The sequence below is a fragment of the Crinia signifera genome, unplaced genomic scaffold (assembly GCF_055691185.1).
Source record: "Crinia signifera unplaced genomic scaffold, ASM5569118v1 HAP2_SCAFFOLD_74, whole genome shotgun sequence".
NCBI lineage: Eukaryota > Metazoa > Chordata > Amphibia > Anura > Myobatrachidae > Crinia > Crinia signifera.
In genome coordinates, this window is record NW_028142643.1 from 235,001 (window position 1) to 257,398 (window position 22,398).

General features: G+C 41.9%; 1 non-coding gene across 1 annotated transcript; it reads right to left on the reverse strand.

The window, feature by feature from the left end:
- Nucleotides 1-19,761: 19,761 nt before the first annotated feature.
- TRNAK-CUU (transfer RNA lysine (anticodon CUU)) lies at nt 19,762-19,834 on the reverse strand. Its single transcript has one exon. It is a non-coding gene; the product is annotated as a tRNA-Lys (tRNA).
- Between the last annotated feature and the right edge of the window lie 2,564 nt (nt 19,835-22,398).

Consider the following 22,398-nt stretch of genomic DNA (forward strand, 5'->3'; position numbering starts at 1 on the left):
TCAAGGCAAGGCAACGCTTGCTCTTCAATCTACACTATTAAACCAAAGCAAAGTTTCCACATTCAGTAGATCCTGAAATTCCTGCATGGTTTCACCCACTGATGTACACCTGAAACAGCGATATATTTTGTTAAAGAGTGCCTGGCTCTTTGCATTTTGGTGGTGCAGGTATAGAATTTAACATACAATGATTTAGTGGTAGAATCTTGTGGTTTAGTGGTAGAGGCACGGGTTCGATTCCCGGCCAATGCAGTACTCAAGTTTTACTGAAATTATGGTATATTTTGTTAAAGAGTGTCTGGCTCTTTGCTTTTTGGTGGTGCAGGTATAGAATTCCACATACAATGATTTAGTGGTAGAATCTTGTGGTTTAGTGGTAGAATTCTCGCCTGCCATGAGGGAGGCATGGATCTGAAAAGGGAATAAACACCACCCAATGTTGTGCTCAAAGCAAATGACTCTTAGATTTGGAGTCTTATTCGCTATTGACTCAGATAGCTAGGCTTTTTTACAGTGTTATGGCATCATGGCAAGGCAAGGATTGCCCTGCAATTTATAAAACCAAAGCAAGGTTTCCACATTTAGTAGATCCTGAGATTCCTGCTTGGTTTCACACACTGATGTACACCTCTTTTAAGTTTCAAATAAAACACGTTTGGTTGTGTAGTGACAGAGATCTCGCCTGTAGAATTCTGGGAAAAAACACCGCCCAACGTGGGGCTCGAACCCACGACCCTGAGATTAAGAGTCTCATGCTCTACCGACTGAGCTAGCCAGGCTTGGTTACTGTGATGTGACAAAAAGGCCACTCAAGCCAAGGAGTGCCCTACAAGCTATTAAAGTAGATCTAGGCTACCACATTCAGTACACTGAGATGCATGCTTGGTTTCACACATTGAGGAAAATGGGTAAGTAACCGTGAAGTAAAATGTGAAGCATTGGTTGTTCAGTGGTAGAATTCTCGCCTGCCATGGGGGAGGCACGGGTTCGATTCCCGGCCAATGCAGTACTCAAGTTTTACTGAAATTATGGTATATTTTGTTAAAGAGTGTCTGGCTCTTTGCTTTTTGGTGGTGCAGGTATAGAATTCCACATACAATAAATTAATGGTAGAATCTTGTGGTTTAGTGGTAGAATTCCCACCTGCCAAGAGAGAGGTCTGGATCTGAAAAGGGAATAAACACCAAACAAATGTTGTACTAAAAGCATATGACTCTTAGCTTGGGAGTTTTATTTCTATTGACTAAGCTGGCCAGGCTTTGTTACAGTGTTGTAGCATCAAGGCAAGGCAACGCTTGCTCTTCAATCTACACTATTAAACCAAAGCAAAGTTTCCACATTCAGTAGATCCTGATATTCCTGCATGGTTTCACCCACTGATGTACACCTGAAACAGCGATATATTTTGTTAAAGAGTGCCTGGCTCTTTGCATTTTGGTGGTGCAGGTATAGAATTCAACATACAATGATTTAGTGGTAGAATATTGTAGTTTAGTGGTAGAATTCTCGCCTGCTATGAGGGAGGCATGGATCTGAAAAGGGAATAAACACCACCCAATGTTGTGCTCAAAGCAAATGACTCTTAGATTTGGAGTCTTATTCGCTATTGACTCAGATAACTAGGCTTTTTTACAGTGTTATGGCATCATGGCAAGGCAAGGATTGCCCTTCAATCTATAAAACCAAAGCTAGGTTTCCACATTTAGTAGATCCTGAGATTCCTGCTTGGTTTCACACACTGATGTACACCTCTTTTAAGTTTCAAATAAAACACGTTTGGTTGTGTAGTGACAGAGATCTCGCCTGTAGAATTCTGGGAAAAAACACCGCCCAACGTGGGGCTCGAACCCACGACCCTGAGATTAAGAGTCTCATGCTCTACCGACTGAGCTAGCCAGGCTTGGTTACTGTTGTGTGACAAAAAGGCCACTCAAGCCAAGGAGTGCCCTACAAGCTATTAAAGTAGATCTAGGCTACCACATTCAGTACACTGAGATGCATGCTTGGTTTCACAAATTAAGGAAAATGGGTATGTAACCGTGAAGTAAAATGTGAAGCATTGGTTGTTCAGTGGTAGAATTCTCGCCTGCCACGCGGGAGGCCCGGGTTCGATTCCCGGCCAATGCAGTACTCAATTTTTACTGAAATTATGGTATATTTTGTTAAAGAGTGTCTGGCTCTTTGCATTTTGGTGGTGCAGGTATAGAATTCCACATACAATAAATTAATGGTAGAATCTTGTGGTTTAGTGGTAGAATTCCCACCTGCCAAGAGAGAGGTCTGGATCTGAAAAGGGAATAAACACCAAAAAAATGTTGTACTAAAAGCATATGACTCTTAGCTTGGGAGTTTTATTTCTATTGACTAAGCTGGCCAGGCTTTGTTACAGTGTTGTAGCATCAAGGCAAGGCAACGCTTGCTCTTCAATCTACACTATTAAACCAAAGCAAAGTTTCCACATTCAGTAGATCCTGATATTCCTGCATGGTTTCACCCACTGATGTACACCTGAAACAGCGATATATTTTGTTAAATAGTGCATGGCTCTTTGCATTTTGGTGGTGCAGGCATAGAATTCAACATACAATGATTTAGTGGTAGAATCTTGTGGTTTAGTGGTAGAATTCTCGCCTGCCATGAGGGAGTCATGGATCTGAAAAGGGAATAAACACCACCCAATGTTGTGCTCAAAGCAAATGACTCTTAGATTTGGAGTCTTATTCGCTATTGACTCAGATAGCTATGCTTTTTTACAGTGTTATGGCATCATGGCAAGGCAAGGATTGCCTTTCAATCTATAAAACCAAAGCACGGTTTCCACATTTAGTAGATCCTGAGATTCCTGCTTGGTTTCACACACTGATGTACACCTCTTTTAAGTTTCAAATAAAACACGTTTGGTTGTGTAGTGACAGAGATCTCGCCTGTAGAATTCTGGGAAAAAACACCGCCCAACGTGGGGCTCGAACCCATGACCCTGAGATTAAGAGTCTCATGCTCTACCGACTGAGCTAGCCAGGCTTGGTTACTGTGATGTGACAAAAAGGCCACTCAAGCCAAGGAGTGCCCTACAAGCTATTAAAGTAGATCTAGGCTACCACATTCAGTACACTGAGATGCATACTTGGTTTCACACATTGAGGAAAATAGGTAAGTAACCGTGAAGTAAAATGTGAAGCATTGGTTGTTCAGTTGTAGAATTCTCGCCTGCCATGTGGGAGGCCCGGGTTCGATTCCCGGCCAATGCAGTACTCAAGTTTTACTGAAATTATGGTATATTTTGTTAAAGAGTGCCTGGCTCTTTGCATTTTGGTGGTGCAGGTATAGAATTCCACATACAATAAATTAATGGTAGAATCTTGTGGTTTAGTGGTAGAATTCCCACCTGCCAAGAGAGAGGTCTGGATCTGAAAAGGGAATAAACACCAAACAAATGTTGTACTAAAAGCATATGACTCTTAGCTTGGGAGTTTTATTTCTATTGACTAAGCTGGCCAGGCTTTGTTACAGTGTTGTAGCATCAAGGCAAGGCAACGCTTGCTCTTCAATCTACACTATTAAACCAAAGCAAAGTTTCCACATTCAGTAGATCCTGATATTCCTGCATGGTTTTACCCACTGATGTACACCTGAAACAGCGATATATTTTGTTAAAGAGTGCCTGGCTCTTTGCATTTTGGTGGTGCAGGTATAGAATTTAACATACAATGATTTAGTGGTAGAATCTTGTGGTTTAGTGGTAGAATTCTCGCCTGCCATGAGGGAGGCATGGATCTGAAAAGGGAATAAACACCACCCAATGTTGTGCTCAAAGCAAATGACTCTTAGATTTGGAGTCTTATTCGCTATTGACTCAGATAGCTAGGCTTTTTTACAGTGTTATGGCATCATGGCAAGGCAAGGATTGCCCTTCAATTTATAAAACCAAAGCAAGGTTTCCACATTTAGTAGATCCTGAGATTCCTGCTTGGTTTCACACACTGATGTACACCTCTTTTAAGTTTCAAATAAAACACGTTTGGTTGTGTAGTGACAGAGATCTCGCCTGTAGAATTTTGGGAAAAAACACCGCCCAACGTGGGGCTCGAACCCACGACCCTGAGATTAAGAGTCTCGTGCTCTACCGACTGAGCTAGCCAGGCTTGGTTACTGTTGTGTGACAAAAAGGCCACTCAAGCCAAGGAGTGCCCTACAAGCTATTAAAGTAGATCTAGGCTACCACATTCAGTACACTGAGATGCATGCTTGGTTTCACAAATTGAGGAAAATGGGTAAGTAACAGTGAAGTAAAATGTGAAACATTGGTTGTTCAGTGGTAGAATTCTCGCCTGCCACGTGGGAGGCCCGTGTTCGATTCCCGGCCAATGCAGTACTCAAGTTTTACTGAAATTATGGTATATTTTGTTAAAGAGTGTCTGGCTCTTTGCTTTTTGGTGGTGCAGGTATAGAATTCCACATACAATAAATTAATGGTAGAATCTTGTGGTTTAGTGGTAGAATTCCCACCTGCCAAGAGAGAGGTCTGGATCTGAAAAGGGAATAAACACCAAACAAATGTTGTACTAAAAGCATATGACTCTTAGCTTGGGAGTTTTATTTCTATTGACTAAGCTGGCCAGGCTTTGTTACAGTGTTGTAGCATCAAGGCAAGGCAACGCTTGCTCTTCAATCTACACTACTAAACCAAAGCAAAGTTTCCACATTCAGTAGATCCTGATATTCCTGCATGGTTTCACCCACTGATGTACACCTGAAACAGCGATATATTTTGTTAAATAGTGCATGGCTCTTTGCATTTTGGTGGTGCAGGCATAGAATTCAACATACAATGATTTAGTGGTAGAATCTTGTGGTTTAGTGGTAGAATTCTCGGCTGCCATGAGGGAGGCATGGATCTGAAAAGGGAATAAACACCACCCAATGTTGTGCTCAAAGCAAATGACTCTTAGATTTGGAGTCTTATTCGCTATTGACTCAGATAGCTAGGCTTTTTTACAGTGTTATGGCATCATGGCAAGGCAAGGATTGCCCTTCAATTTATAAAACCAAAGCAAGGTTTCCACATTTAGTAGATCCTGAGATTCCTGCTTGGTTTCACACACTGATGTACACCTCTTTTAAGTTTCAAATAAAACACGTTTGGTTGTGTAGTGACAGAGATCTCTCCTGTAGAATTCTGGGAAAAAACACCGCCCAACGTGGGGCTCGAACCCAAGACCCTGAGATTAAGAGTCTCATGCTCTACCGACTGAGCTAGCCAGGCTTGGTTACTGTGATGTGACAAAAAGGCCACTCAAGCCAAGGAGTGCCCTACAAGCTATTAAAGTAGATCTAGGCTACCACATTCAGTACACTGAGATGCATGCTTGGTTTCACACATTGAGGAAAATGGGTAAGTAACCGTGAAGTAAAATGTGAAGCATTGGTTGTTCAGTGGTAGAATTCTCGCCTGCCACGGGGGAGGCACGGGTTCGATTCCCGGCCAATGCAGTACTCAAGTTTTACTGAAATTATGGTATATTTTGTTAAAGAGTGCCTGGCTCTTTGCATTTTGGTGGTGCAGGTATAGAATTCCACATACAATAAATTAATGGTAGAATCTTGTGGTTTAGTGGTAGAATTCCCACCTGCCAAGAGAGAGGTCTGGATCTGAAAAGGGAATAAACACCAAACAAATGTTGTACTACAAGCATATGACTCTTAGCTTGGGAGTTTTATTTCTATTGACTAAGCTGGCCAGGCTTTGTTACAGTGTTGTAGCATCAAGGCAAGGCAACGCTTGCTCTTCAATCTACACTATTAAACCAAAGCAAAGTTTCCACATTCAGTAGATCCTGAAATTCCTGCATGGTTTCACCCAATGATGTACACCTGAAACAGCGATATATTTTGTTAAAGAGTGCCTGGCTCTTTGCATTTTGGTGGTGCAGGTATAGAATTTAACATACAATGATTTAGTGGTAGAATCTTGTGGTTTAGTGGTAGAATTCTCGCCTGCCATGAGGGAGGCATGGATCTGAAAAGGGAATAAACACCACCCAATGTTGTGCTCAAAGCAAATGACTCTTAGATTTGGAGTCTTATTCGCTATTGACTCAGATAGCTAGGCTTTTTTACAGTGTTATGGCATCATGGCAAGGCAAGGATTGCCCTTCAATTTATAAAACCAAAGCAAGGTTTCCACATTTAGTAGATCCTGAGATTCCTGCTTGGTTTCACACACTGATGTACACCTCTTTTAAGTTTCAAATAAAACACGTTTGGTTGTGTAGTGACAGAGATCTCTCCTGTAGAATTCTGGGAAAAAAACACCGCCCAACGTGGGGCTCGAACCCACGACCCTGAGATTAAGAGTCTCATGCTCTACCGACTGAGCTAGCCAGGCTTGGTTACTGTTGTGTGACAAAAAGGCCACTCAAGCCAAGGAGTGCCCTACAAGCTATTAAAGTAGATCTAGGCTACCACATTCAGCACACTGAGATGCAGGCTTGGTTTCACAAATTGAGGAAAATGGGTAAGTAACCGTGAAGTAAAATGTGAAACATTGGTTGTTCAGTGGTAGACTTCTCGCCTGCCACACGGGAGGCCCGGGTTCGATTCCCGGCCAATGCAGTACTCAAGTTTTACTGAAATTATGGTATATTTTGTTAAAGAGTGTCTGGCTCTTTGCTTTTTGGTGGTGCAGGTATAGAATTCCACATACAATAAATTAATGTTAGAATCTTGTGGTTTAGTGGTAGAATTCCCACCTGCCAAGAGAGAGGTCTGGATCTGAAAAGGGAATAAACACCAAACAAATGTTGTACTAAAAGCATATGACTCTTAGCTTGGGAGTTTTATTTCTATTGACTAAGCTGGCCAGGCTTTGTTACAGTGTTGTAGCATCAAGGCAAGGCAACGCTTGCTCTTCAATCTACACTATTAAACCAAAGCAAAGTTTCCACATTCAGTAGATCCTGATATTCCTGCATGGTTTCACCCACTGATGTACACCTGAAACAGCGATATATTTTGTTAAAGAGTGCCTGGCTCTTTGCATTTTGGTGGTGCAGGTATAGAATTTAACATACAATGATTTAGTGGTAGAATCTTGTGGTTTAGTGGTAGAATTCTCGCCTGCCATGAGGGAGGCATGTATCTGAGAAGGGAATAAACACCACCCAATGTTGTGCTCAAAGCAAATGACTCTTAGATTTGGAGTCTTATTCGCTATTGACTCAGATAGCTAGGCTTTTTTACAGTGTTATGGCATCATGGCAAGGCAAGGATTGCCCTTCAATTTATAAAACCAAAGCAAGGTTTCCACATTTAGTAGATCCTGAGATTCCTGCTTGGTTTCACACACTGATGTACACCTCTTTTAAGTTTCAAATAAAACACGTTTGGTTGTGTAGTGACAGAGATCTCGCCTGTAGAATTTTGGGAAAAAACACCGCCCAACGTGGGGCTCGAACCCACGACCCTGAGATTAAGAGTCTCATGCTCTACCGACTGAGCTAGCCAGGCTTGGTTACTGTTGTGTGACAAAAAGGCCACTCAAGCCAAGGAGTGCCCTACAAGCTATTAAAGTAGATCTAGGCTACCACATTCAGTACACTGAGATGCATGCTTGGTTTCACAAATTGAGGAAAATGGGTAAGTAACAGTGAAGTAAAATGTGAAACATTGGTTGTTCAGTGGTAGAATTCTTGCCTGCCACGCGGGAGGCCCGTGTTCGATTCCCGGCCAATGCAGTACTCAAGTTTTACTGAAATTATGGTATATTTTGTTAAAGAGTGTCTGGCTCTTTGCTTTTTGGTGGTGCAGGTATAGAATTCCACATACAATAAATTAATGTTAGAATCTTGTGGTTTAGTGGTAGAATTCCCACCTGCCAAGAGAGAGGTCTGGATCTGAAAAGGGAATAAACACCAAACAAATGTTGTACTAAAAGCATATGACTCTTAGCTTGGGAGTTTTATTTCTATTGACTAAGCTGGCCAGGCTTTGTTACAGTGTTGTAGCATCAAGGCAAGGCAACGCTTGCTCTTCAATCTACACTATTAAACCAAAGCAAAGTTTCCACATTCAGTAGATCCTGATATTCCTGCATGGTTTCACCCACTGATGTACACCTGAAACAGCGATATATTTTGTTAAAGAGTGCCTGGCTCTTTGCATTTTGGTGGTGCAGGTATAGAATTTAACATACAATGATTTAGTGGTAGAATCTTGTGGTTTAGTGGTAGAATTCTCGCCTGCCATGAGGGAGGCATGTATCTGAGAAGGGAATAAACACCACCCAATGTTGTGCTCAAAGCAAATGACTCTTAGATTTGGAGTCTTATTCGCTATTGACTCAGATAGCTAGGCTTTTTTACAGTGTTATGGCATCATGGCAAGGCAAGGATTGCCCTTCAATTTATAAAACCAAAGCAAGGTTTCCACATTTAGTAGATCCTGAGATTCCTGCTTGGTTTCACACACTGATGTACACCTCTTTTAAGTTTCAAATAAAACACGTTTGGTTGTGTAGTGACAGAGATCTCGCCTGTAGAATTTTGGGAAAAAACACCGCCCAACGTGGGGCTCGAACCCACGACCCTGAGATTAAGAGTCTCATGCTCTACCGACTGAGCTAGCCAGGCTTGGTTACTGTTGTGTGACAAAAAGGCCACTCAAGCCAAGGAGTGCCCTACAAGCTATTAAAGTAGATCTAGGCTACCACATTCAGTACACTGAGATGCATGCTTGGTTTCACACATTGAGGAAAATGGGTAAGTAACCGTGAAGTAAAATGTGAAGCATTGGTTGTTCAGTGGTAGAATTCTCGCCTGCCACGGGGGAGGCACGGGTTCGATTCCCGGCCAATGCAGTACTCAAGTTTTACTGAAATTATGGTATATTTTGTTAAAGAGTGCCTGGCTCTTTGCATTTTGGTGGTGCAGGTATAGAATTCCACATACAATAAATTAATGGTAGAATCTTGTGGTTTAGTGGTAGAATTCCCACCTGCCAAGAGAGAGGTCTGGATCTGAAAAAGGGAATAAACACCAAACAAATGTTGTACTACAAGCATATGACTCTTAGCTTGGGAGTTTTATTTCTATTGACTAAGCTGGCCAGGCTTTGTTACAGTGTTGTAGCATCAAGGCAAGGCAACGCTTGCTCTTCAATCTACACTATTAAACCAAAGCAAAGTTTCCACATTCAGTAGATCCTGAAATTCCTGCATGGTTTCACCCACTGATGTACACCTGAAACAGCGATATATTTTGTTAAAGAGTGCCTGGCTCTTTGCATTTTGGTGGTGCAGGTATAGAATTTAACATACAATGATTTAGTGGTAGAATCTTGTGGTTTAGTGGTAGAATTCTCGCCTGCCATGAGGGAGGCATGGATCTGAAAAGGGAATAAACACCACCCAATGTTGTGCTCAAAGCAAATGACTCTTAGATTTGGAGTCTTATTCGCTATTGACTCAGATAGCTAGGCTTTTTTACAGTGTTATGGCATCATGGCAAGGCAAGGATTGCCCTTCAATTTATAAAACCAAAGCAAGGTTTCCACATTTAGTAGATCCTGAGATTCCTGCTTGGTTTCACACACTGATGTACACCTCTTTTAAGTTTCAAATAAAACACGTTTGGTTGTGTAGTGACAGAGATCTCGCCTGTAGAATTTTGGGAAAAAACACCGCCCAACGTGGGGCTCGAACCCACGACCCTGAGATTAAGAGTCTCATGCTCTACCGACTGAGCTAGCCAGGCTTGGTTACTGTTGTGTGACAAAAAGGCCACTCAAGCCAAGGAGTGCCCTACAAGCTATTAAAGTAGATCTAGGCTACCACATTCAGTACACTGAGATGCATGCTTGGTTTCACAAATTGAGGAAAATGGGTAAGTAACAGTGAAGTAAAATGTGAAACATTGGTTGTTCAGTGGTAGAATTCTTGCCTGCCACGCGGGAGGCCCGTGTTCGATTCCCGGCCAATGCAGTACTCAAGTTTTACTGAAATTATGGTATATTTTGTTAAAGAGTGTCTGGCTCTTTGCTTTTTGGTGGTGCAGGTATAGAATTCCACATACAATAAATTAATGGTAGAATCTTGTGGTTTAGTGGTAGAATTCCCACCTGCCAAGAGAGAGGTCTGGATCTGAAAAGGGAATAAACACCAAACAAATGTTGTACTAAAAGCATATGACTCTTAGCTTGGGAGTTTTATTTCTATTGACTAAGCTGGCCAGGCTTTGTTACAGTGTTGTAGCATCAAGGCAAGGCAACGCTTGCTCTTCAATCTACACTACTAAACCAAAGCAAAGTTTCCACATTCAGTAGATCCTGATATTCCTGCATGGTTTCACCCACTGATGTACACCTGAAACAGCGATATATTTTGTTAAATAGTGCATGGCTCTTTGCATTTTGGTGGTGCAGGCATAGAATTCAACATACAATGATTTAGTGGTAGAATCTTGTGGTTTAGTGGTAGAATTCTCGGCTGCCATGAGGGAGGCATGGATCTGAAAAGGGAATAAACACCACCCAATGTTGTGCTCAAAGCAAATGACTCTTAGATTTGGAGTCTTATTCGCTATTGACTCAGATAGCTAGGCTTTTTTACAGTGTTATGGCATCATGGCAAGGCAAGGATTGCCCTTCAATCTATAAAACCAAAGCAAGGTTTCCACATTTAGTAGATCCTGAGATTCCTGCTTGGTTTCACACACTGATGCACACCTCTTTTAAGTTTCAAATAAAACACGTTTGGTTGTGTAGTGACAGAGATCTCGCCTGTAGAATTCTGGGAAAAAACACCGCCCAACGTGGGGCTCGAACCCACGACCCTGAGATTAAGAGTCTCATGCTCTACCGACTGAGCTAGCCAGGCTTGGTTACTGTGATGTGACAAAAAGGCCACTCAAGCCAAGGAGTGCCCTACAAGCTATTAAAGTAGATCTAGGCTACCACATTCAGTACACTGAGATGCATGCTTGGTTTCACACATTGAGGAAAATGGGTAAGTAACCTTGAAGTAAAACGTGAAGCATTTGTTGTTCAGTGGTAGAATTCTCGCCTGCCACGCGGGAGGCCCGGGTTCGATATCCGGCCAATGCAGTACTCAAGTTAAACTGAAATTATGGTATATTTTGTTAAAGAGTGGCTGGCTCTTTGCATTTTGGTGGTGCAGGTATAGAATTCCACATACAATAAATTAATGGTAGAATCTTGTGGTTTAGTGGTAGAATTCCCACCTGCCAAGAGAGAGGTCTGGATCTGAAAAGGGAATAAACACCAAACAAATGTTGTACTAAAAGCATATGACTCTTAGCTTGGGAGTTTTATTTCTATTGACTAAGCTGGCCAGGCTTTGTTACAGTGTTGTAGCATCAAGGCAAGGCAACGCTTGCTCTTCAATCTACACTATTAAACCAAAGCAAAGTTTCCACATTCAGTAGATCCTGATATTCCTGCATGGTTTCACCCACTGATGTACACCTGAAACAGCGATATATTTTGTTAAAGAGTGCCTGGCTCTTTGCATTTTGGTGGTGCAGGTATAGAATTTAACATACAATGATTTAGTGGTAGAATCTTGTGGTTTAGTGGTAGAATTCTCGCCTGCCATGAGGGAGGCATGGATCTGAAAAGGGAATAAACACCACCCAATGTTGTGCTCAAAGCAAATGACTCTTAGATTTGGAGTCTTATTCGCTATTGACTCAGATAGCTAGGCTTTTTTACAGTGTTATGGCATCATGGCAAGGCAAGGATTGCCCTTCAATTTATAAAACCAAAGCAAGGTTTCCACATTTAGTAGATCCTGAGATTCCTGCTTGGTTTCACACACTGATGTACACCTCTTTTAAGTTTCAAATCAAACACGTTTTGGTTGTGTAGTGACAGAGATCTCGCCTGTAGAATTCTGGGAAAAAACACCGGCCAACGTGGGGCTCGAACCCACGACCCTGAGATTAAGAGTCTCATGCTCTACCGACTGAGCTAGCCAGGCTTGGTTACTGTTGTGTGACAAAAAGGCCACTCAATCCAAGGAGTGCCCTACAAGCTATTAAAGTAGATCTAGGCTACCACATTCAGTACACTGAGATGCATGCTTGGTTTCACAAATTGAGGAAAATGGGTAAGTAACCATAAAGTAAAATGTGAAACATTGGTTGTTCAGTGGTAGAATTCTCGCCTGCCATGCGGGAGGCCTGGGTTCGATTCCCGGCCAATGCAGTACTCAAGTTTTACTGAAATTATGGTATATTTTGTTAAAGAGTGTCTGGCTCTTTGCTTTTTGGTGGTGCAGGTATAGAATTCCACATACAATAAATTAATGTTAGAATCTTGTGGTTTAGTGGTAGAATTCCCACCTGCCAAGAGAGAGGTCTGGATCTGAAAAGGGAATAAACACCAAACAAATGTTGTACTAAAAGCATATGACTCTTAGCTTGGGAGTTTTATTTCTATTGACTAAGCTGGCCAGGCTTTGTTACAGTGTTGTAGCATCAAGGCAAGGCAACGCTTGCTCTTCAATCTACACTACTAAACCAAAGCAAAGTTTCCACATTCAGTAGATCCTGATATTCCTGCATGGTTTCACCCACTGATGTACACCTGAAACAGCGATATATTTTGTTAAATAGTGCCTGGCTCTTTGCATTTTGGTGGTGCAGGTATAGAATTTAACATACAATGATTTAGTGGTAGAATCTTGTGGTTTAGTGGTAGAATTCTCGCCTGCCATGAGTGAGGCATGGATCTGAAAAGGGAATAAACACCACCCAATGTTGTGCTCAAAGCAAATGACTCTTAGATTTGGAGTCTTATTCGCTATTGACTCAGATAGCTAGGCTTTTTTACAGTGTTATGGCATCATGGCAAGGCAAGGATTGCCCTTCAATCTATAAAACCAAAGCAAGGTTTCCACATTTAGTAGATCCTGAGATTCCTGCTTGGTTTCACACACTGATGTACACCTCTTTTAAGTTTCAAATAAAACACGTTTGGTTGTGTAGTGACAGAGATCTTGCCTGTAGAATTCTGGGAAAAAACATCGCCCAACGTGGGGCTCGAACCCACGACCCTGAGATTAAGAGTCTCATGCTCTACCGACTAAGCTAGCCAGGCTTGGTTACTGTTGTGTGACAAATAGGCCACTCAAGCCAAGGAGTGCAATACAAGCTATTAAAGTAGATCTAGGCTACCACATTCAGTACACTGAGATGCATGCTTGGTTTCACACATTGAGGAAAATGGGTAAGTAACCGTGAAGTAAAATGTGAAGCATTGGTTGTTCAGTGGTAGAATTCTCGCTTGCCACGCGGGAGGCCCGGGTTCGATTCCCGGCCAATGCAGTACTCAAGTTTTACTGAAATTATGGTATATTTTGTTAAAGAGTGTCTGGCTCTTTGCATTTTGGTGGTGCAGGTATAGAATTCCACATACAATAAATTAATGGTAGAATCTTGTGGTTTAGTGGTAGAATTCCCACCTGCCAAGAGAGAGGTCTGGATCTGAAAAGGGAATAAACACCAAACAAATGTTGTACTAAAAGCATATGACTCTTAGCTTGGGAGTTTTATTTCTATTGACTAAGCTGGCCAGGCTTTGTTAAAGTGTTGTAGCATCAAGGCAAGGCAACGCTTGCTCTTCAATCTACACTACTAAACCAAAGCAAAGTTTCCACATTCAGTAGATCCTGATATTCCTGCATGGTTTCACCCACTGATGTACACCTGAAACAGCGATATATTTTGTTAAATAGTGCCTGGCTCTTTGCATTTTGGTGGAGCAGGTATAGAATTTAACATACAATGATTTAGTGGTAGAATCTTGTGGTTTAGTGGTAGAATTCTCGCCTGCCATGAGTGAGGCATGGATCTGAAAAGGGAATAAACACCACCCAATGTTGTGCTCAAAGCAAATGACTCTTAGATTTGGAGTCTTATTCGCTATTGACTCAGATAGCTAGGCTTTTTTACAGTGTTATGGCATCATGGCAAGGCAAGGATTGCCCTTCAATCTATAAAACCAAAGCAAGGTTTCCACATTTAGAAGATCCTAAGATTCTTGCTTGGTTTCACACACTGATGTACACCTCTTTTAAGTTTCAAATAAAACACGTTTGGTTGTGTAGTGACAGAGATCTCGCCTGTAGAATTCAGGGAAAAAACACCGCCCAACGTGGGGCTCGAACCCACGACCCTGAGATTAAGAGTCTCATGCTCTACCGACTGAGCTAGCCAGGCTTGGTTACTGTTGTGTGACAAAAAGGCCACTCAAGCCAAGGAGTGCCCTACAAGCTATTAAAGTAGATCTAGGCTACCACATTCAGTACACTGAGATGCATGCTTGGTTTCACACATTGAGGAAAATGGGTAAGTAACCTTGAAGTAAAATGTGAAGCATTGGTTGTTCAGTGGTAGAATTCTCGCCTGCCACGCGGGAGGCCCGGGTTCGATTCCCGGCCAATGCAGTACTCACGTTTTACTGAAATTATGGTATATTTTGTTAAAGAGTGGCTGGCTCTTTGCATTTTGGTGGTGCAGGTATAGAATTCCACATACAATAAATTAATGGTAGAATCTTGTGGTTTAGTGGTAGAATTCCCACCTGCCAAGAGAGAGGTCTGGATCTGAAAAGGGAATAAACACCAAACAAATGTTGTACTAAAAGCATATGACTCTTAGCTTGGGAGTTTTATTTCTATTGACTAAGCTGGCCAGGCTTTGTTACAGTGTTGTAGCATCAAGGCAAGGCAACGCTTGCTCTTCAATCTACACTATTAAACCAAAGCAAAGTTTCCACATTCAGTAGATCCTGATATTCCTGCATGGTTTCACCCACTGATGTACACCTGAAACAGCGATATATTTTGTTAAAGAGTGCCTGGCTCTTTGCATTTTGGTGGTGCAGGTATAGAATTTAACATACAATGATTTAGTGGTAGAATCTTGTGGTTTAGTGGTAGAATTCTCGCCTGCCATGAGGGAGGCATGGATCTGAAAAGGGAATAAACACCACCCAATGTTGTGCTCAAAGCAAATGACTCTTAGATTTGGAGTCTTATTCGCTATTGACTCAGATAGCTAGGCTTTTTTACAGTGTTATGGCATCATGGCAAGGCAAGGATTGCCCTTCAATTTATAAAACCAAAGCAAGGTTTCCACATTTAGTAGATCCTGAGATTCCTGCTTGGTTTCACACACTGATGTACACCTCTTTTAAGTTTCAAATAAAACAAGTTTGGTTGTGTAGTGACAGAGATCTCTCCTGTAGAATTCTGGGAAAAAACACCGCCCAACGTGGGGCTCGAACCCACGACCCTGAGATTAAGAGTCTCATGCTCTACCGACTGAGCTAGCCAGGCTTGGTTACTGTTGTGTGACAAAAAGGCCACTCAAGCCAAGGAGTGCCCTACAAGCTATTAAAGTAGATCTAGGCTACCACATTCAGTACACTGAGATGCATGCTTGGTTTCACAAATTGAGGAAAATGGGTAAGTAACCGTGAAGTAAAAGGTGAAACATTGGTTGTTCAGTGGTAGAATTCTCGCCTGCCACGCGGGAGGCCCGGGTTCGATTCCCGGCCAATGCAGTACTCAAGTTTTACTGAAATTATGGTATATTTTGTTAAAGAGTGTCTGGCTCTTTGATTTTTGGTGGTGCAGGTATAGAATTCCACATACAATAAATTAATGGTAGAATCTTGTGGTTTAGTGGTAGAATTCCCACCTGCCAAGAGAGAGGTCTGGATCTGAAAAGGGAATAAACACCAAACAAATGTTGTACTAAAAGCATATGACTCTTAGCTTGGGAGTTTTATTTCTATTGACTAAGCTGGCCAGGCTTTGTTACAGTGTTGTAGCATCAAGGCAAGGCAACGCTTGCTCTTCAATCTACACTACTAAACCAAAGCAAAGTTTCCACATTCAGTAGATCCTGATATTCCTGCATGATTTCACTCACTGATGTACACCTGAAACAGCGATATATTTTGTTAAATAGTGCATGGCTCTTTGCATTTTGGTGGTGCAGGCATAGAATTCAACATACAATGATTTAGTGGTAGAATCTTGTGGTTTAGTGGTAGAATTCTCGCCTGCCATGAGGGAGGCATGGATCTGAAAAGGGAATAAACACCACCCAATGTTGTGCTCAAAGCAAATGACTCTTAGATTTGGAGTCTTATTCGCTATTGACTCAGATAGCTAGGCTTTTTTACAGTGTTATGGCATCATGGCAAGGCAAGGATTGCCCTTCAATCTATAAAACCAAAGCAAGGTTTCCACGTTTAGTAGATCCTGAGATTCCTGCTTGGTTTCACACACTGATGTACACCTCTTTTAAGTTTCAAATAAAACACGTTTGGTTGTGTAGTGACAGAGATCTCGCCTGTAGAATTCTGGGAAAAAACACTGCCCAATGTGGGGCTCAAACCCATGACCATGAGATTAAGAGTCTCATGTTCTACCGACTGAGCTAGCCAGGCTTGGTTACTGTGATTTGACAAAAAGGCCACTCAAGCCAAGTAGTGCAATACAAGCTATTAAAGTAGATCTAGGCTACCACATTCAGTACACTGAGATGCATGCTTGGTTTCACACATTGAGGAAAATGGGTAAGTAACCGTGAAGTAAAATGTGAAGCATTGGTTGTTCAGTGGTAGAATTCTCGCCTGCCACGCGGGAGGCCCGGGTTCGATTCCCGGCCAATGCAGTACTCAAGTTTTACTGAAATTATGGTATATTTTGTTAAAGAGTGTCTGGCTCTTTGCTTTTTGGTGGTGCAGGTATAGAATTCCACATACAATAAATTAATGGTAGAATCTTGTGGTTTAGTGGTAGAATTCCCACATGCCAAGAGAGAGGTCTGGATCTGAAAAGGGAATAAACACCAAACAAATGTTGTACTAAAAGCATATGACTCTTAGCTTGGGAGTTTTATTTCTATTGACTAAGCTGGCCAGGCTTTGTTACAGTGTTGTAGCATCAAGGCAAGGCAACGCTTGCTCTTCAATCTACACTACTAAACCAAAGTTTCCACATTCAGTAGATCCTGATATTCCTGCATGGTTTCACCCACTGATGTACACCTGAAACAGCGATATATTTTGTTAAATAGTGCATGGCTCTTTGCATTTTGGTGGTGCAGGCATAGAATTCAACATACAATGATTTAGTGGTAGAATCTTGTGGTTTAGTGGTAGAATTCTCGCCTGCCATGAGGGAGGCATGGATCTGAAAAGGAAATAAACACCACCCAATGTTGTGCTCAAAGCAAATGACTCTTAGATTTGGAGTCTTATTCGCTATTGACTCAGATAGCTAGGCTTTTTTACAGTGTTATGGCATCATGGCAAGGCAAGGATTGCCCTTCAATCTATAAAACCAAAGCAAGGTTTCCACATTTAGTAGATCCTGAGATTCCTGCTTGGTTTCACACACTGATGTACACCTCTTTTAAGTTTCAAATAAAACACGTTTGGTTGTGTAGTGACAGAGATCTCGCCTGTAGAATTCTGGGAAAAAACACTGCCCAATGTGGGGCTCGAACCCATGACCCTGAGATTAAGAGTCTCATGTTCTACCGACTGAGCTAGCCAGGCTTGGTTACTGTGATTTGACAAAAAGGCCACTCAAGCCAAGGAGTGCAATACAAGCTATTAAAGTAGATCTAGGCTACCACATTCAGTACACTGAGATGCATGCTTGGTTTCACACATTGAGGAAAATGGGTAAGTAACCGTGAAGTAAAATGTGAAGCATTGGTTGTTCAGTGGTAGAATTCTCGCCTGCCACGCGGGAGGCCCGGGTTCGATTCCAGGCCAATGCAGTATTCAAGTTTTACTGAAATTATGGTTTATTTTGTTAAAGAGTGTCTGGCTCTTTGCTTTTTGGTGGTGCAGGTATAGAATTCCACATACAATAAATTAATGGTAGAATCTTGTGGTTTAGTGGTAGAATTCCCACCTGCCAAGAGAGAGGTCTGGATCTGAAAAGGGAATAAACACCAAACAAATGTTGTACTAAAAGCATATGACTCTTAGCTTGGGAGTTTTATTTCTATTGACTAAGCTAACCAGGCTTTGTTACAGTGTTGTAGCATCAAGGCAAGGCAACGCTTGCTCTTCAATCTACACTACTAAACCAAAGCAAAGTTTCCACATTCAGTAGATCCTGATATTCCTGCATGGTTTCACCCACTGATGTACACCTGAAACAGCGATATATTTTGTTAAAGAGTTCATGGCTCTTTGCATTTTGGTGGTGCAGGTATAGAATTTAACATACAAGGATTTAGTGATAGAATCTTGTGGTTTAGTGGTAGAATTCTCGCCTGCCATGAGGGAGGCATGGATCTGAAAAGGGAATAAACACCACCCAATGTTGTGCTCAAAGCAAATGACTCTTAGATTTGGAGTCTTTTTCGCTATTGACTCAGATAGCTAGGCTTTTTTACAGTGTTATGGCATCATGGCAAGGCAAGGATTGCCCTTCAATCTATAAAACCAAAGCAAGGTTTCCACATTTAGTAGATCCTGAGATTCCTGCTTGGTTTCACACACTGATGTACACCTCTTTTAAGTTTCAAATAAAACACGTTTGGTTGTGTAGTGACAGAGATCTCGCCTGTAGAATTCTGGGAAAAAACACCGCCCAACGTGGGGCTCGAACCCACGACCCTGAGATTAAGAGTCTCATGCTCTACCGACTGAGCTAGCCAGGCTTGGTTACTGTTGTGTGACAAAAAGGCCACTCAAGCCAAGGAGTGCAATACAAGCTATTAAAGTAGATCTAGGCTACCACATTCAGTACACTGAGATGCATGCTTGGTTTCACACATTGAGGAAAATGGGTAAGTAACCGTGAAGTAAAATGTGAAGCATTGGTTGTTCAGTGGTAGAATTCTCGCCTGCCACGCGGGAGGCCCGGGTTCGATTCCCGGCCAATGCAGTACTCAAGTTTTACTGAAATTATGGTATATTTTGTTAAAGAGTGTCTGGCTCTTTGCTTTTTGGTGGTGCAGGTATAGAATTCCACATACAATAAATTAATGGTAGAATCTTGTGGTTTAGTGGTAGAATTCCCACCTGCCAAGAGAGAGGTCTGGATCTGAAAAGGGAATAAACACCAAACAAATGTTGTACTAAAAGCATATGACTCTTAGCTTGGGAGTTTTATTTCTATTGACTAAGCTGGCCAGGCTTTGTTACAGTGTTGTAGCATCAAGGCAAGGCAACGCTTGCTCTTCAATCTACACTATTAAACCAAAGCAAAGTTTCCACATTCAGTAGATCCTGATATTCCTGCATGGTTTCACCCACTGATGTACACCTGAAACAGCGATATATTTTGTTAAATAGTGCATGGCTCTTTGCATTTTGGTGGTGCAGGTATAGAATTTAACATACAATGATTTAGTGGTAGAATCTTGTGGTTTAGTGGTAGAATTCTCGCCTGCCATGAGGGAGGCATGGATCTGAAAAGGGAATAAACACCACCCAATGTTGTGCTCAAAGCAAATGACTCTTAGATTTGGAGTCTTTTTCGCTATTGACTCAGATAGCTAGGCTTTTTTACAGTGTTATGGCATCATGGCAAGGCAAGGATTGCCCTTCAATTTATAAAACCAAAGCAAGGTTTCCACATTTAGTAGATCCTGAGATTCCTGCTTGGTTTCACACACTGATGTACACCTCTTTTAAGTTTCAAATAAAACACGTTTGGTTGTGTAGTGACAGAGATCTCGCCTGTAGAATTCTGGGAAAAAACACTGCCCAACGTGGGGCTCGAACCCACGACCCTGAGATTAAGAGTCTCATGCTCTACCGACTGAGCTAGCCAGGCTTGGTTACTGTGATGTGACAAAAAGGCCACACAAGCCAAGGAGTGCCCTACAAGCTATTAAAGTAGATCTAGGCTACCACATTCAGTACACTGAGATGCATGCTTGGTTTCACACATTGAGGAAAATGGGTAAGTAACCGTGAAGTAAAATGTGAAGCATTGGTTGTTCAGTGGTAGAATTCTCGCCTGCCACGCGGGAGGCCCAGGTTCGATTCCCGGCCAATGCAGTACTCAAGTTTTACTGAAATTATGGTATATTTTGTTAAAGAGTGCCTGGCTCTTTGCATTTTGGTGGTGCAGGTATAGAATTTAACATACAATGATTTAGTGGTAGAATCTTGTGGTTTAGTGGTAGAATTCTCGCCTGCCATGAGGGAGGCATGGATCTGTGTGTGACAAAAAGGCCACTCAAGCCAAGGAGTGCCCTACAAGCTATTAAAGTAGATCTAGGCTACCACATTCAGTACACTGAGATGCATGCTTGGTTTCACAAATTGAGGAAAATGGGTAAGTAACCGTGAAGTACAATGTGAAACATTGGTTGTTTAGCGGTAGAATTCTCGCCTGCCACGCGGGAGGCCCGGGTTCGATTCCCGGCCAATGCAGTACTCAAGTTTTACTGAAATTATGGTATATTTTGTTAAAGAGTGTCTGGCTCTTTGCTTTTTGGTGGTGCAGGTATAGAATTCCACATACAATAAATTAATGGTAGAATCTTGTGGTTTATTGGTAGAATTCCCACCTGCCAAGAGAGAGGTCTGGATCTGAAAAGGGAATAAAAACCAAACAAATGTTGTACTAAAAGCATATGACTCTTAGCTTGGGAGTTTTATTTCTATTGACTAAGCTGGCCAGGCTTTGTTACAGTGTTGTAGCATCAAGGCAAGGCAACGCTTGCTCTTCAATCTACACTATTAAACCAAAGCAAAGTTTCCACATTCAGTAGATCCTGATATTCCTGCATGGTTTCACCCACTGATGTACACCTGAAACAGCGATATATTTTGTTAAAGAGTGCCTGGCTCTTTGCATTTTGGTGGTGCAGGTATAGAATTTAACATACAATGATTTAGTGGTAGAATCTTGTGGTTTAGTGGTGGAATTCTCGCCTGCCATGAGGGAGGCATGGATCTGAAAAGGGAATAAACACCACCCAATGTTGTGCTCAAAGCAAATGACTCTTAGATTTGGAGTCTTATTCGCTATTGACTCAGATAGCTAGGCTTTTTTACAGTGTTATGGCATCATGGCAAGGCAAGGATTGCCCTTCAATCTATAAAACCAAAGCAAGGTTTCCACATTTAGTAGATCCTGAGATTCCTGCTTGGTTTCACACACTGATGTACACCTCTTTTAAGTTTCAAATAAAACACGTTTGGTTGTGTAGTGACAGAGATCTTGCCTGTAGAATTCTGGGAAAAAACATCGCCCAACGTGGGGCTCGAACCCACGACCCTGAGATTAAGAGTCTCATGCTCTACCGACTAAGCTAGCCAGGCTTGGTTACTGTTGTGTGACAAATAGGCCACTCAAGCCAAGGAGTGCAATACAAGCTATTAAAGTAGATCTAGGCTACCACATTCAGTACACTGAGATGCATGCTTGGTTTCACACATTGAGGAAAATGGGTAAGTAACCGTGAAGTAAAATGTGAAGCATTGGTTGTTCAGTGGTAGAATTCTCGCTTGCCACGCGGGAGGCCCGGGTTCGATTCCCGGCCAATGCAGTACTCAAGTTTTACTGAAATTATGGTATATTTTGTTAAAGAGTGTCTGGCTCTTTGCATTTTGGTGGTGCAGGTATAGAATTCCACATACAATAAATTAATGGTAGAATCTTGTGGTTTAGTGGTAGAATTCCCACCTGCCAAGAGAGAGGTCTGGATCTGAAAAGGGAATAAACACCAAACAAATGTTGTACTAAAAGCATATGACTCTTAGCTTGGGAGTTTTATTTCTATTGACTAAGCTGGCCAGGCTTTGTTAAAGTGTTGTAGCATCAAGGCAAGGCAACGCTTGCTCTTCAATCTACACTACTAAACCAAAGCAAAGTTTCCACATTCAGTAGATCCTGATATTCCTGCATGGTTTCACCCACTGATGTACACCTGAAACAGCGATATATTTTGTTAAATAGTGCCTGGCTCTTTGCATTTTGGTGGAGCAGGTATAGAATTTAACATACAATGATTTAGTGGTAGAATCTTGTGGTTTAGTGGTAGAATTCTCGCCTGCCATGAGTGAGGCATGGATCTGAAAAGGGAATAAACACCACCCAATGTTGTGCTCAAAGCAAATGACTCTTAGATTTGGAGTCTTATTCGCTATTGACTCAGATAGCTAGGCTTTTTTACAGTGTTATGGCATCATGGCAAGGCAAGGATTGCCCTTCAATCTATAAAACCAAAGCAAGGTTTCCACATTTAGAAGATCCTAAGATTCTTGCTTGGTTTCACACACTGATGTACACCTCTTTTAAGTTTCAAATAAAACACGTTTGGTTGTGTAGTGACAGAGATCTCGCCTGTAGAATTCAGGGAAAAAACACCGCTCAACGTGGGGCTC